The sequence below is a fragment of the Lissotriton vulgaris genome, chromosome 2_1 (assembly GCF_964263255.1).
Source record: "Lissotriton vulgaris chromosome 2_1, aLisVul1.2, whole genome shotgun sequence".
Taxonomy (NCBI): Eukaryota; Metazoa; Chordata; class Amphibia; order Caudata; family Salamandridae; genus Lissotriton; species Lissotriton vulgaris.
In genome coordinates, this window is record NC_141687.1 from 443,497,183 (window position 1) to 443,511,797 (window position 14,615).

Here is a 14,615-nt window from a genome sequence, read left to right on the forward strand (position 1 = left end):
GATAACCATGATCACACATATATGATATATATAATACATTGGGTTTTTAAGGGTGGGGGGTAGAAGCCCCACTCAAGAAACAGCAATAATCCTAGTCAGGTTGAACCACAAAAATGACTAAATCAATCTGTGCTTAACTCTCTTATAGCTTGCCATAAAAGTAGTCAGACTTAACTAAGAGGCGTTTTTTCAAGTATATATGCAAAAACAACAGGTGATGGACCGAATGTGGATCAATGTCACACACTCAACCCAGTCTAAAGATCTGGGCCCAAATCCATCGTTTTGTTGCACTCCACACCACCCCGAGTTAGACAATGGCGATATGCAAATCAGCTCTGACCCTGTGCCCCATGGGAACAGTCCAGTCCGAACTACAAAAGCCATGTCCTTCCCAGAACGGAATCAAGCATCGGAGGACCGGACCGGTTTCAAGGTAACACCTCTCATCAGCCCGGCTAGCTTGACTCCAGTGGTGTGGAGTGCCTGGGACCCACGTCTGGGCATCCCCAGCGCACTTAGGGCGGAATTTACAAAAACAACAGGTGATGGACCGAATGTGGATCAATGTCACACACTCAACCCAGTCCAAAGATCTGGGCCCAAATCCATCGTTTTTTTGCCCTCCACACCACCCCGGGTTGGACAATGGCGATATGCAAATCAGCTCTGACCCTGTGCCCCATGGGAACAGTCCAGTCCGAACTACAAAAGTGGGTCCCAGAGCCTCCACACCACTGGAGTCAAGCTAGCCGGGCTGATGAGAGGTGTTACCTCGAAACCGGTCCGGTCCTCGGATGCTTGATTCCGGTCTGGGAAAGATATGGCTGTTGTAGTTCGGACTGGACTGTTCCCATGGGGCACAGGATCAGAGCTGATTTGCATAAAGCCATTATCTGACCCAGGGTGGTGTGGAGTGCAAAAAACGATGGATTTAGGCCCAGATCCTTGTACTGGGGTGAATGTAAGACATTGATCTACATTCTGTCCATCAAATTGTTTTTTGTAATTTTCTCCCTGAGTGTACTGGGGTAGCTCAGACGTGGGTCCCAGAGCCTCCACACCACTGGAGTCAAGCTAGCCGGGCTGATGAGAGGTGTTACCTCGAAACCGGTCCGGTCCTCGGATGCTTGATTCCGGTCTGGGAAAGATATGGCTGTTGTAGTTCGGACTGGACTGTTCCCATGGGGCACAGGGTCAGAGCTGATTTGCATAAAGCCATTATCTGACCCAGGGTGGTGTGGAGTGCAAAAAACGATGGATTTAGGCCCAGATCCTTGTACTGGGGTGAATGTAAGACATTGATCTACATTCTGTCCATCAAATTGTTTTTTGTAATTTTCTCCTCAAGTATATATGCAGCACTCAAACAGTAAAAAAGTCAAAAGACAATGCAAGTTAAATCCAAATATTGAAAAATAAAGTACAATTAAATAAATAAAATGAGATGAAATGGCAAAAAATCCCATCAGTAGAACCAGAGATATGTATTTTCAAAGCTTTAGGTGAATGTAGCACTAAAAGAAAAACAAAGCACCACTCGCGGTCATCTGGTCCTGCTAGACTGAGGGAAAGTCACAAGTTTAGGCTGACTGTGATGGATCACAGGCTGGATACAAGGATCAGGTTAGTTCCACTCAACAAGTTAACTTCTCAAAGTCTGGCTTGAAAAGTTCAGTTCATGGTGGAGAAGGTCACGAGAAGCAGATAGGGCATTGTGCATGATTGTCACTTTAGTGCAAAGATTCAAATAAGTGTTGCAGCTGGACATTGCTGGAGCTTCATTTCGGAAGTCACCATGGGCTGTCTTTGCTTTTGTAAATATTGCAGGTCTCATATAGCCAGCCGTTGCTGTTGTGCAAATTGCAGATCTCACATTGTCGGTCATGGGTGGCGGTTGCTGGAGCAAAAAGAGACTGATTCCCTGGAGCTTTGCATTCTTGGTTATCACAGACAGCAGACTGTAAGCACAAACAGACATATTTGCGGTCATGAAAAGCCCAAAACTTCAGTATATCTCCATTTCTTTAAGAGGAGAGCCCTCTGATGCCTGCCAAGAAACCAGGACCTGACGAGGCACCTCTTGGGGATCATATACTCAATTTAAGAGAGGTCAGCAGTGCTCATGCAGGTCCATTTGCAGCAGATGTGTCAGGCAGGAAGGCTTCTAGAGCATATTGTGTCCATGAATCTTAGAGCCAACTGAATCTTGGAGTCACTCTGGTAGTACTGGGTTCGAGAAGATGATCCTCTCTCCTTCAAGATGCAAGGCAGACCTCAAGCAGCAGGGCAGCCTTCTTAAGATCAAGTCAGGCCTCAAGCAGCGGGACAGTCATCTGGCAACAGCAGGGCAGTCCTCTAAGAATAAGGCAGGCCTCAAGCAGCAGGACAGTCTGGTGAGTGAAGGTAGTCCTTCTGTAGTATTCTGCAGGTCCAGGACTGTACTGTAGAGTTCGCCTCAGGGTCCAATATTTAAACCTGGTCTAAGCCTTTGAAGCAGGAGAAATTCCCAGACTTCCTTTCACTTCCAGAACTTTCCTACCTTCCCCTGCCCAGGCTCCAGGAGGTCTAGGATTGACAACAGACTGGTGTCAAGTTCTTTTTGAGCGTGCTGGAAACAGTTAAATGAAGTTTTAGGTGAGCAGGTCACAGCTCTGCCGCCTATCCTGGCAGGGTGGCCCACCCTGCCAACACATAGTCCACTTTGGTCTCTCTGTCTTGGAGGAATGCGCAAAGGCCAACTACGCCTAATCATGTGACCCAGGACACACTACAGACTTCTGTACCTGTTCCCAATCAAATGTTAGCACTTATGACATGTTATACGATTAAACAATCATATCCAAGGAGAGAGATAGGCCTTACAGAAGTGAAAATGGATTTCACTGCGAGGACATGTAAAACTTAAAAGTACATGTCCAACTTTTGAAATATACCACACCCTGAGATAAAGGATCATTTTGAAATGGTGGTTTAAAACTGCACTGCAGGCTAAAGTAGCAGAACTGAGATATGTTATAAAAGGCTACATAAGTGGGTGGCACAATGAGTACTGTAAACTCACTAGTAACATTTATTTTATAAGTCCTTAGTACATGTAGTGGCCCTCTAATAGAAATTTACAAGTAACTTAAATGTGCCTTCTTGTCTGCCCACACTCCCGTCTCCAACCCAATATGTCTCGCGTAAATGTGAGTTCTATTGCATTGCAAATGCTTGTTATTCCTTCGCTCCCCGTCCAGGTTTCAGAACGAAGCAAGAGACTCAAGCTACTTGTAGTTAAATGCACAAATGAGAAGGCCTGTCAGAAGAATGGATACATGTCGGTCGGGTACATTCGCCATCAGCGCGGCCATTTCAAGTGCAAGCTTTTCTTACAAGATGGTATTAATAGGGTACTGCCATAATTTTTTGAAGCGTGTGTAGGCACATCTGTTTGTCAATATATTCTTGCAGAGAAATACCCATCAGTATATTTCGGCGAAAAATATACAATTTACAATCTTTTGAAAATACTCACGGGAACCAAGATGTACTCAGGGGAACAAAAAATGCTATTATTGAGGAAGTTACGTCTTTGTCACTCTTTCATTAAACTGCTTTGACAATAACGTTCCGTTAGAGAGTTGCTTTTTGTGCTTTTAGTGAGGATCATTATCATGACTTATTTGTCCTTTTGAAAAGCGCTGACTTGTTTTAAACATATATGGGGCAGACTTCCAATAGCTGGCCCAACCCCAGGGATGCGCCAGTTATTGTGCGCCGCAGCTCCACCACCCATGGTGCGATGCATTTACAATGCGGCGCACTATGGGGCAAAAACGGCACATATGCGTGACGCAGCTGTGCCGTAAAAGTGGTGCATTGCGACGCAGCTCCAGCAATGCACTGGGGGGCCTAACTCTCCAATGCTGCGTCAAGCCTTGCACCTGCTTCCAGCAGGCGCATGGTTTTGACGCAGCATTGGCCTAAAAGTGACTGAGTGAAATCTTGTAGATTTTACTGAGCCACTTTTAGGAGGCGTTCCTGCGCCGGAACGCCTCCTTATGGCGCAGGGCTTTTCAACGTGATGCATCTCCCAGATGCATCACGTTGTAAATACCCAGCACCATGGCGCATCTTTTGCGCCGCTGCTGCGTCACAAAAGTGACGCAACGGAGGCGTAAAAGAGGTGCAAGGAGCTTGTAAATCTGCCCCATATGAATATATGAATATCGGATCTCTGGGGTACGCTTTTTCACTCAGTTCGTAATCTATTGAGTCCGTTTTCCACATCACTGATGGGGACTTTATTCACAAAGAAAATAAATACAAGCAGGTTAATCATGCCGGATAATACTATGGTTGCATATGTGACAGTATGAAGAAATCAAAAAACGTTTAATGGTTATTATGCCAAACCCCTCGTATGAGCATAAACCCCTTCAATTTTTAGAGTTCCAGGTTTACACGGCTGTCCCCTAAGCCTAGGTGGCTATACCGTCACTGGATAGCGCTGTCAGCACCAGGGTATGTCCTGGAATGTAGTAGGGGAGTAATAGGCTGGTGCGTGCCCAGCACTAGTCTTTCCATAGCCAGCTGGTGCTGGCTTACGCGCACGCGTTCACGCTCCTAACCCAGCCCCATCGCCGAGCCAGTTGGAGCAGGCAGTGGGAGTCCCGCAGTGGAGCTTCTGTGACCTGTGCCCCCAGCACACAGCTGTGTAGAGGGGTGAGTACAACTCTACAGTTGCAGATGGAGGACGCGGATTGGGTTGCGACCCAGAGAAGGAGATTAAGGCCTAGATGTATCAAGCCGTTTGCGAATCGCAAAGGCTGAAATTCGCAGAATTTCGGCCTTTGCGAATTTCAAACGGTCTATTTGCATGTTTTGGCATGCATCAAAAATTTCTCAAATTAAGGATTCGCAAAAATTTGCGATTCCTTATTTTGCCATAGCATTTAAGGAATCACAATTTTGCGATTCCTTAAATGCTATGTATGTAGCATTTTTCAATTGCGAATTTTGGTTAAGAAATCGCAAATTAACACCAATTTGTAGTTGATGTTAATTTGCAAATTTTACAAATGCACAATTTGGCATTTTTAAGGTGGCATGTGACACACACACATCCCCATAGGGCATGTATGTGCGCCATAATCACACACATGTACATTTCAGGGGTGCAGCAGGGTGTCCTTGAGACACCCCTGCACCCTTGAAATTATTCTCAATTTGCGATTAGCAAATTGCGAATCGCAAATTGAGATTCATTTCACAATCATTCCTATGGGCCTCCTGGCCCATAGGAATGAATGGGAAATGATTCCTTAATTGCGAATTCGCAAATAAGGAAGATTAAGAAATCGCTAAAAAATAGCAATTTTTTACATACATCCCATTTTGCGATTTCTATATAGCGATTCCTTAAAAATCGCTATTTAGAAATCGCAAAATGGAATCTTGATACATCTGCCCCATAAAGATGCAGGTGAGCAGTCAGACCCACCCTTCATCCCAGGGGACCTAGGACTTGACGCGCTTCACCGGCCGCCGTTGTCAGAAAAGAGAAAACAAATAATGACCCTGGTCCATAATCTCTCTTGTGCCCCTGACAAGGAGAATAACACTAAGCTTCCACGTGCAGAACTCAAATAGTCCTATCTTGTGCGCGCACCTCAAATACATTACCTTCTTGCAGCGCTTGCCTGCCACTTTTGCCCACGCTCAGTCCAGCCCTCGGAACCTGCCCCTAGCCGAGCCCTTTCACTCTCTGCCCATCACCTGTTCCGTTACCAAACTTGCATTCTGTCCCATCCCTACCAAGCCCACTCGCCCTTTCTAGCTCACTGCACATTTACCCCAGCAAACTGATGTGACCTTGTTTTATGATGTGCATTTGTTTACGTTTCTGTAGTTGTTATTCTTATAGCTGCTGATACAAGTAGCAGTTACCAAACATTCTGGGCCTTATTTAGGAAGGTCTTGCACCGCCAGTGCGTCACTTTTAAAATGGGAAAAAGTGACGTACCAGTGGCGCAAGGCCTTCATAAATGAGGCTCTCTGTATTTATGTATATGTACGTGAACGGCATAACGAGCACATGAATAACTAATGTACGTAATGTTATCTATCAGCTGTCATTCTCTGCTAGCTGTATACTTGCCCTAAGAGCACGCGTCTATTTGTGGTTACTGAACTTGCTGTACTCACGTGATATAAAAAATCGTAGCATTAGTATCATAATATTAGTAATTTGGCAACATTTATAGTGTTTGAAACTCACATTCCAAAGAGTTTTTCCGTAGTTTAGTGTTATGGAGAGCTTAGTACCACAAGAGGCGGGGTCTTAAAGCAAGTGAAGCCATTAGATCTGCAATTATACAAATGACAGGGACACAGGAGGGTTGGATCGGGGCAGTAAGCATGCTGTTCACATAATAAAACGATTAATTCATGGCAGTTTTAACCTCTTCCCATAGTAGCGTCTGACTCGTGAACATTCCATAATCGGCGTGTGGGACCCTCACTTGTCAACCGTAGTTCTTTTAAACGCCATGTAGTATTTTGTGTGGAATGCTGGGATTAAAAAAGTAGTCTGATTGTACAGCTTGTGAGTTTTTAAATGTTTATTTCCTATCTATTGGTGTTGCCAGATACTGTTGGTGCAGTTATTACCCTTTTGAAGCGACCTCTGTTTTGACATTTAACCTTCTCTCTCCAGTATAGGAAAGGGCAGTTGTAAAGGGCAGAGCACATGACCAGTTGAGCCAGTGTTGGAGCTCATGGTAGGGCAATGAAGCATCGTGATTTAGAGTACTTCAAAATGTTTTTTTTGCGCTTGAAACAAGCGCTCCTTTAGTGACCTAGCAAAGTTTAAGTTGAAACTATGATACACACATTCACTGTGAGACATTGTCCAGAACATTACAGGCATTTCAGTAGCAAGGAATTTTCTCCACATAACATACCAAAATCACAGTTAAAGCCAGAGAGTTACCGGGTTATGTAAACATAAATAAAACGCATTGTCATTTACAATGCCAATAGCTTAAACACGCGTAAATGCGAGACCTAATGCATTGCAAATGCTTGTTAAAGGAGAGAGCACTAGCATGTTAGCACTGAGTAGCAGTGGTAAAGAGCACAGAGTCCTAAAAGCCAACAAAAAAAGGCTCAGAAAACAGGAAGGGTGAAGGCAAAATGTTTGAGAGTGCCACTGTAGAGAGGGCCAAGTATAAAAATATACATGAAGATATGCAATTAATATTAGCCCTTTTTCACAGTAAATATTCAACACTGTTTGTACTGCTGTGTATGATACAGGAGAGGAGCATATTCATTTTTTTGATGCCCGTTCAAAAGACAGCTTGTCCAGGACCCCCAGAACTTGCCATTTTCAGCTTTCATTTCTACACTGTCTTAATTTATTAGTCGGGCTGGACACAAGAGGAAGCATTAATTTCAACCTCTTCCTAACACTTTACTTCCCATTCACTCTTTTCTCTCTGATCTTCCATCCTTCCTTTCCCTATATTTTACACCTGTGCTACTTGCCGGTCAATAGCCTTGTATCTCTTCACCTAACTGCACCCTTATACTGCTATATACACCCTAAACCTTAGTAACCAAAACCTAGTATCTCCAGTAAAGACCTCCACCTCTGCCTAAACTTGAGTAGTTTTCCCTTTCTATACTGTATCACTCCTATGCCTCATTATACCCTATTGCCTATACCCCTGCGCACACCATCTTTATCCCTGCCTTTATCCTATCAATATTTTAATAATGCTCCCCCTTCATATATACCCTTGTACACCTACTACTAGTGTGCTAACTCTGCTCTCATCTCTATTCCAGTTCCACCAAAGCTACCTACAGACTAGTATGAGTACCTTTACAATAGGTACCTCTTTCCTTGCCCCTCTTAATGACTCCTGCCCATTTTTTCTTTCTCATTTCTTTTCTTGTGTCACTTTATTTTGCCTTGTGTAATTTTTCTAGTATTTTTCTATTGTTTGTGTTGAGATGCCTCAAATCATTTTAGGAACATGAGTTTCCTCATTTTGAAAATTCGCAAAAATTACTTTTTCACAAGTCCTCTGTCATCGGGCTGTTGTTTCTTAGAAATGAGGTGGAAGAGTGACAAGGAAATTAAACGAGCAAAGGAAAAGCCTACAGAGTTGGCTATTCTTTAAATGAACATGCTTCTTCTACCATTGGTAGACATGCTTTGTAGCAATCATGCTCTTGTGTCATTTCTGAGGAAGTACACAAGACCTAGAGGTGGAGCGGACTCCTGTCATAAGCTAGAATTCACTGTGTGCGAATGGAATAACGCATAGTTCTGAATCACAATTTACTCTGCTAATTCATACTATGTTTTATGCAGCCCCAAACTGCATATTCATTAGACAATTACCTTCAGCTCATGCACATGAAACTGGAATATTGGTGCCTGATGAATGTGTAGGAGCAAGCATTAGCTCTCTAAATGAGTGATCAATGAATGAAACAACACTTAATAACTAAAGAGCCTCTACAGGCAGTTCCAACTCATTATGAATTATGGTAATTTGTAGATCTCAGTTGACTGTGTGTTCGAAGTCTCTTGCGATAAACACTACAGGCTTTATATCAAATATAAAAACCTGGCCATTTATTGTAGGACCGCTGAGTTTATACAATGCCATAGGCAATCTATGAACCTAATGGTGGGTGTCATGACTTTCAGTCCATCACTTACATCTTGTGGGGGCTTATTCCTCTCACCCGTGAGCTCAAGAGTGCTAATCAGTGCCAATTAACAATAGGAAAAAAAAAGACTATAGCATCATCGTAGCAGTCAGTGGTGATTTTGCTGTTTTTTTTCTTGGTTTTTGCGAAATGTTAATTATTTGTGAACAGATGTTTTACATTTGCTACAAAAATGCATGATTGCCAGAGGTTATGCAAAGTATTCAACAAAGAGACAGCCATTTTCTTTAGGATTTTTAAGATAGTCTGGGTTTTCTCCCTGAACATCTCATGAAGCGAAACAAGGTGACACTATTAGGATAATGTATGCCTGGGGATACAGTTATCCGTACAATAATGAACACAATATTCCCGGCCTGCTCATGCATTTGTGAAATCGTTGGATGATGTTGCTTCTTACAGTCATCAACTGAGCACATGTGCAGATTATAATTTGCAGATCAATGTGCGCAGCCAACTACAATTTACATGGACACATAATTGGGTAAACTTTAATGCCTAAACACAATTGAATGCTCCATACTGACATCTCAACAGCCACCATTAATTACTATAGAAGACAATGGATGCCCAGGATCTAGTTTCATTCATCCAAGACAGTACCAAGGGTCATTGCATCAGGAATGTTTTGCTCTCATTTAGAAATAAACAGCACAAGAATGTCTCAAAACTGACACAAGTAAAAGACATAAAAACGTAGAATGGATGTGTTAATCTCGCTTAGTCTTGGGAAAGCGGTGGGTGATTTTGGAATGAAGCCTCTTAAAAAACGAATTTTGCAAAAACCTAATTCATTAATAATATGTGATGTGAAATAACATAGATTGTGATACAGTAGAAATAAAAGAGTAATTTGTATGTATCTCTGTGTTTGTAAAAGAGTTATATTGTGGCATAGAATGCAGATGGTAAGTAAAATTGGCTTTATACATTGCTTTTGCTAGGTAACATCTAACATGAATTATTAGAATGGTGGGCGGTAAACAGAAGGGCTTAAATTCTGTATCTAATTTTCTGATGTTTATTTTCGTGCTAATTCCTATGAGGGCCTGGTTGGCTTTGTCTGGAAGTGGCTGATATTATATGCGACTGCGCACAGAAAAATCAAAGATGGCCCCAGCGCATGGGTAGGACGGATGCTCAATCACAAGTGTATGGCCTATGTCCAGAGAGAGAGATGTCAAGGCCAGCCTGGCCTGTTACAGGAGTTGTGCCAAAAAGACAATTCTGAAATCCCTGGGAACGGATGGACAAGGAAACTTGGAAACAGAGAAATGTTGCAAATAATAAACGAAACCCAATGTAAACATTATATGAAGGCATGTAAACTTCTGAGATGATTAAGGATTTTTAAAAACTGGTTTGAGATAGGACGACAATGAGGTGATCATCACCACCCATCCTCTGGACCAATCAGGAGTGACTGTAGTCCCTAAATGTTTCGAATGTGGGTGTAGAAAGTTAGTGAAAGGATATAAGAAGACTTGTGCCTATGATGTGTGTGGTTGCGCTATTTTCTTTTTCATGGCTTGACATCATGTCAGTTGAGACGATTTTGATGCAAGAGACTTTGCAGATTTTGGACTTTAAATTCTGATGGGGAAAAGGAACGAGATCTTCGCTGGAATTCTATCGCAGTAGGGATACGTCCGAGTAGGTTAGAGGGACAGACAGTCAGCTTGGGAACCTATTCTGTGATCTACAGTTCATGCTCTGGTGAACCTTTTTTTCCATCACCCTATGGCCAAGGGGTAATGAGTATTTTCCGTTTTCTTCTAGATTTCTTATGCTTAAATGTATTGAAATAATGCTTGAAATTTTAGTTGACTAATAAAACGTATGTGTTCTAATTCTTCTTTTAAATGAGTTAAGATAAAGTCTTGCAGAAATATAAACTTGAGTCTGTGGTTATTAGACTAAATGTCATGATAATAAATGTTACGGTTTAAACTGTGATTGAGCTGGACTTAATCCCCGTTAACTAATTCCTACTAGTTTAGTCCATTGACCAAAATAGGGGAGAATTGATGATTTGAAATGGATAACTATTATAACAAAAGGAATATGGTTGATTTATAGGTTAACTAGGTACCCCGCATGTCTTGCCGCTCGTCTCCTAATCACTAATCCAGGGACTGAGTAAATGTGAAGTTGCGGTGTTATAGGCCCTACCTATGAGTAAATGATAAGAAATGTACTGGATTGGTGACATATAGCGAGGGTTTTATGTTAGACCAGCAGCATCAGATTTCTTGGTAGCAGAGTTATGGTTTCTATAGGTTAGTTTGGAGATTATTGATTATTGATGTTTTATGTTTAACACTACATGTTGAGTTGGTATCATGTTATATGTAGTCGAAGTCTGAAGCTTCCAGGAAGTAGGAAGTGGATATATGTGACAAGGGAAGTCACATGGAATTGTGCATTGTCTGATTTCAATTTGGTGATAACACAGGATTGTGTTATGACAGGGAATTCATGTATGTATTGAGGTGAATGAAATAGCGACAGGTATTCTTGTGAAACTCTGGCCTTAATTCTTAGAAGCAGTGTAGTTTCCACTTGTGTCATATCCCAGAGAAACGGGTTTTCCTCTTGCCTGTTGGATGGGTAAGGTAGAGGGAAGTGCTACTTTATCGGCGAAACGATTTTCTGTGGTAGGGTAGAGGTAAGCTGGAAAAGCAGAATTCTTGTAAGCCTGAACAAACTATCTCTTTGGTTTAGTGAAACTGACAATGGAAATGTGTTTTATGGTGTAACTAATCGATTTATGTTAAAGAGAAAGGAGCATAAATTCAGTGCTGATACTTTTTGTAGAGGAGGGGTTGGCAGAAACAGGAGCAGAGCTGACATCAGTAATGATGGGATTGGTCAGCTGTGGAAGAACGTAAATTGTTCTGATTGGTGCGTTAGTGTGATTCGCGCTGTCATAGGTCAGAGTGAGTGTGACATAGGAGCATTTTGTTTGGTGCATTAGTGTGATTCGCGCTGGGATAGGACAAAATACTCCAGCAGATTAGAGAGAAGTTGTGTGACTTAGCTTCGGCAGATCATTTTGAAAAATGGCTTATTACAATTAACTAGAAAAAGAGAAACTTTCATGCTATACAAAAATCAAGAACTTTTTTAAGAAAGACAAGGAGATCGTAACAAGAGAGGGAAAGTGCTTCCTCCGCTGAAAACTCCAGCGTCCTGCATGATAACAAAATATTGCTAACATACTTGTATATGGTTATAGAATTGGATGAAATATATCAAAAAAGATGGAGTATTGCCATTTCCAGAAACAGGTTCATTTAGTGTAGCTATAACACGAAATTTGAGAGAAAGGATGATGGAACTTGAACCAAGACCTAGACCGACTCAATATGAAGCTCTAAGTGAATGGGAAGATGAGATATATGAGCAAGAGAGAGAGCGAGAGACGCAAAGATATGCAAGAGATTGGTTATAATAGAGGAAGAATTTGGAGGGAAAATCATGAAGATAGAATGAGACGATGGAGGTACGCTGATATGACAGATGGCATGTTTCTTTTTTGAACGGTTGATGAAATGGTAGGAAGAAAGTGTACAGAGAAGAAGAAATATGTATTGCCAGAAATGAGTGGATATGGAGTTAGTGATGCAGAGGACACATATTAAATAAAAGCCCCCCTCCATATCAACAGGCTTCTGCAGTGGTGACACAGAATGCACCACCCATGGAGACTGGAATGATTGAAACATCAAAACAATTTTCTGAAATAAAAAGTCATTTTGGAAATAGGTGATACCAAAGAATATAGAACCTATTACTTCAGAATTAGCAAGATCAACTAAAGAATGAGTTGAAAAAATAAAAGAATTGACAAGGAATGTGGAAGCTGTGACTGTGCCAGTAACTATAGGTCCTGTGATACCAGTATTTAAAAATCAGAAAATAGATAAACATTCATTAACAATTCCTTTAAATTCCAGTATGCAGAAAGTTCGGGAAAAAATGTACCCTGACCTTTGTGAAAGAAAAGGTTCGATTAGACCAACACCACTTGCCGATTTGACAATAAATCAGAGTCCAAGAAATAGAGTTCCTATCGGAAAGGAATAAGTGGTTGAAGCCCCAGAAAGAAGTGTGAATAGGATAAATTTAACTAAGACACCAGTGTGTCCAACAGCAGAAGAACTAAATCAGTGGTTTAAAACTTTACAAAAGAAAGATACAGAACCGCAACTTTTGGATGTGGTTAGATTAAAAAAAAGACATGGAAGAACTAATTATCGGAACAATTGGCACAGATAAACTAAAAACATATCAGGATGATTAATTAATGTTTATGTGCAAAAGTATAACTTGGAAAGCCAAGAATTTGCACGATACAGTGCAAGAAATAGAAAATGAGTTGGGAATTGATTTTGGTAATATTAAGGCATTGCAAAAATCATACAGAGTAGACTTCACCGAGAAAGATATAGAAAATTTGAATATATCAGGACGATTAACACAAATAAAAGAACTGATTGTATCACTGGGAAAATGGGGAGATATAGATCGATGGAGAAGTAGGTGGATAAAGAAAAAGGATGAAACAATTGAAAAAGCATTGTTAGGTTTCCCTGTAAAAGAAAAGGAAACTGTGACAATAGAATGTCTGATGAGAGAAATTCCGGGAGGAGGCTATGTACATTTTCCGTGGACTAGACAGGATATATTGTCATTTACAAATGATTTTCCAAGATTGAGAGAAAAACCTGTACAATGGTATAGAGTAGAGAGGTTTGTAAAGGTTTCAAAGGTTTTGTGGGAAGATTTGGATGGATTGTTTGACATTGTTGTACCTGCTGATTTGTGGACAGAATGTAAAATTACAGTTGATTGGTCAAAGTAAGAATACCCTAGGGATGCAAAAAAACAGGAACTCCAGGTCCAGAGCTAATGAGAAAATATGAACAGGTCATTGCATTTTAAAAAATGTAAAATTCTTCCAAAAGAAACAGATTGGGTAAAAATAGATAGAACAACTCAAGAAGCGAAAGAATCTGTACACGCTTGTTATGAAAGGCTACTTTTAGTCTTTAAACAGTACAGTGGATATGAGACTTTAAGCCAAAAGGATACGAGTCATTTTGTATATTGATTTGTGTTTGGCCTGATACCTGTGATGACTGATATGAATAAACAAAAACAACAGGTGATGGACCGAATGTGGATCAATGTCACACACTCACCCCAGTCCAAAGATCTGGGCCCAAATCCATCGTTTTTTTGCACTCCACACCACCCTGGGTTAGACAATGGCGATATGCAAATCAGCTCTGACCCTGTGCCCCATGGGAACAGTTCAGTCCGAACTACAAAAGCCATGTCCTTCCCAGAACGGAATCAAGCATCCGAGGACCGGACCGGTTTCGAGGTAACACCTCTCATCAGCCCGGCTAGCTTGACTCCAGTGGTGTGGAGTGCCTGGGACCCACGTCTTGGCATCCCCAGCGCACTTAGGGCGGAATATGTAAAAACAACAGGTGATGGACCGAATGTGGATCAATGTCACACACTCACCCCAGTCCAAAGATCTGGGCCCAAATCCATTGTTTTTTTGCACTCCACACCACCCTGGGTTAGACAATGGCGATATGCAAATCAGCTCTGACCCTTTGCCCCATGGGAACAGTCCAGTCCGAACTACAAAAGCCATGTCCTTCCCAGAACGGAATCAAGCATCCGAGGACCGGACCGGTTTCGAGGTAACACCTCTCATCAGCCCGGCTAGCTTGACTCCAGTGGTGTGGAGTGCCTGGGACCCACGTCTGGGCATCCCCAGCGCACTTAGGGCGGAATATGCAAAAACAACAGGTGATGGACCGAATGTGGATCAATGTCACACACTCACCCCAGTCCAA

General features: G+C 41.8%; 1 protein-coding gene across 1 annotated transcript in view; it reads right to left on the minus strand.

The window, feature by feature from the left end:
* The window catches only part of PTH2R (parathyroid hormone 2 receptor), a 721,892-nt gene that overhangs the window by 58,653 nt on the left and 648,624 nt on the right, over positions 1–14,615 (minus strand). The gene's annotated exons all lie outside the window — the stretch shown is intronic.